Below are 2,089 nucleotides of genomic sequence, written 5' to 3'. Positions count from 1 at the left end.
AGAGACTGGACAAAAATCGTGCACCTATGGATGAGGACAGTGTGTAGGGAGTGAGGGCAGAGGGTGGGGTGGGAACTGGGAGGAGAGGAGTTATGGGGGGAAAAAAAGAGGAACAAATGTAATAATCTGAACAATAAAGATTTAATTTTAAAAAAAACCTTTTTGTGGTTGTAAGATTTAGTTTATGAATCATTCAAATCGAAGTGAAAGATGACCAGGTCATTGTTAATGACTCAGTCTTTTAAGAATATATGTATTTTTGTAAAGGAAAAGGACTTGTTGATATTTAATATATTGTTATTGATTTCAGAGAGGAAGGGAGAGGGAGAGAGAGGTAGAAACATCAATGATGAGAGAGTATCATTGATCGGCTGCCTCCTGCACGCCCCCTCCTGGGGATCGAGCCCGCAACCCGGGCATATGCCCTTGACGGGAATCTAACCTAGGATCCTTCAGTTCACAGGCTGACGCTCTATTCACTGAGCCAAATCAGCCAGGGCAGCATTTGTAGATATTTAATCAGTACAAGATATACGTCTGTTTTGCAGAAATAAAATGGTGCTTAGAGATTCTCTTTAAATATTTTTGTGCTGAAATGCATTTTCTGTTGACCTACAGAATGTTGTGTACAAAACTGTATGGTCGAACTGTTGGGCTAGATACTTATGTTTTTTAAAATCTGGACTTAGCCAAGTATACTTGACCATGTTAAAAATAGTATCTTTGTTATTAAAATGTGGATTGCAAAAAAGAAAAAGAAAAAAAAGAGGGTCTAGGACAGTTGGGGCTGCTGTGCACCAGTGCCTTATGGGGCCCTAGGAAGTGCTCTGCTGGCTAGGTCCTCCCCCAGCTACCCCCAGGGGAGAACCCACACCCACATCCTGCCTGCCTCCCGCCCGCTCTGAGCCAAGCACTAAGGTCTCCTGTGAAGTGTCCTGCACATGCCAGCCCTCCCTTCTCCACTGCAGGCTACTCAGAGCCCTTATCAGGTGGACGGGGGTCACTGGGCAGTACTTTCCCATGGGAGCGTAATCAGGGTCACTTAGGTCATTTAACCTTTTCTAGCACCCAGTGTTCAAACTTTCAGAGAAATTGATCAATTTAATGTTTATAATGTACTTTGTAATATATCTAAGATATTGTTTACCATATCTGTAATAATAAAAGGGTAATATGTTAATTAGACTGAACGTCCTTCTGGACATCATTCCTGATGTCCTTCCGGATGAAGCCGGGGCTGGGCAAAGCCACCCGGGTCCTGGGTGCCTGCCAGCGGCTGGAGGAGGGAAGCCCAGGTCCTGGTACCGGAGGGAAGCTGGTGCCGGCAGCCGGGGGAAGTAAGGCCTACTCTTGCACAAATTTGTATGCATCTGTCCTCTAGTAGTTAATATAAAAGTTCTTCATGAGACAGTTTACATTCCTCTTTCATACTACGTCATGGAGATAAGGTGTATATTCCGTATTTGTGGCACACATCAATGCAGGCGAGCCACATTTCAAGAGCACAGTAGACACCTGTGTTAGTAGCTCCCTGTGGGCAGCATGGCTCTGGGCCCTCCCCAGCAGACAGCACCCAGGGAACAAGCCTGGACCCCAGGCCTGGAAGCAGGCCCTCAGGATGTTGGAGTTCATGGATGCGTGTGGTAAGGGATGCGTAAATAAAACATTAGGGAGGGGAGGAGTTTACAAAGGGATGAATCGCTCCACTGGTGAGGTGCGGTGGTTGAGCATCGACCCCTGTACCAAGAGGTCACTGGTTAGATTCCATTCAGGGCACATGCCCAGGTTGCAGGTTTGATCTCCAGTGGGAGGTGTGCAGGAGGCAGCTTTCTGATGCTTCTCTCTCATCAATGTTTCTATCTCTCCTTTTCCCTTCCTCTCTCCAAAAATCAATAAAAATAGCCCTCGCTGGTTTGGCTCAGTGGATTGAGCATCAGCCTGCGGACTGCAGGGTCTTGGGTTTGATTCAGGTCAAGGGTACATGCCCAGGTTGTGGGCTGGATCCCCAGTGGGGGGCGTGGAGGAGGCAGCCAATCAATGATTCTCTCTCATCATTGATGTTTTATCTCTCTCTCCCTTCCTTTCCTCT

The 2,089-nt window shown here is 46.8% G+C and overlaps 1 protein-coding gene across 1 annotated transcript in view; it reads left to right on the top strand.

Moving 5' to 3' along the window:
* LOC102752136 (DNA dC->dU-editing enzyme APOBEC-3C-like) overlaps positions 1-2,089 on the top strand; it is an 8,008-nt gene that overhangs the window by 3,830 nt on the left and 2,089 nt on the right. The gene's annotated exons all lie outside the window — the stretch shown is intronic.

The sequence above is a fragment of the Myotis davidii genome, unplaced genomic scaffold (assembly GCF_000327345.1).
Source record: "Myotis davidii unplaced genomic scaffold, ASM32734v1 scaffold847, whole genome shotgun sequence".
NCBI classification, from domain to species: domain Eukaryota; kingdom Metazoa; phylum Chordata; class Mammalia; order Chiroptera; family Vespertilionidae; genus Myotis; species Myotis davidii.
The sequence above is the reverse complement of the archived record's forward strand: the minus strand, read 5'-3'. Positions and strand labels throughout refer to the sequence as shown.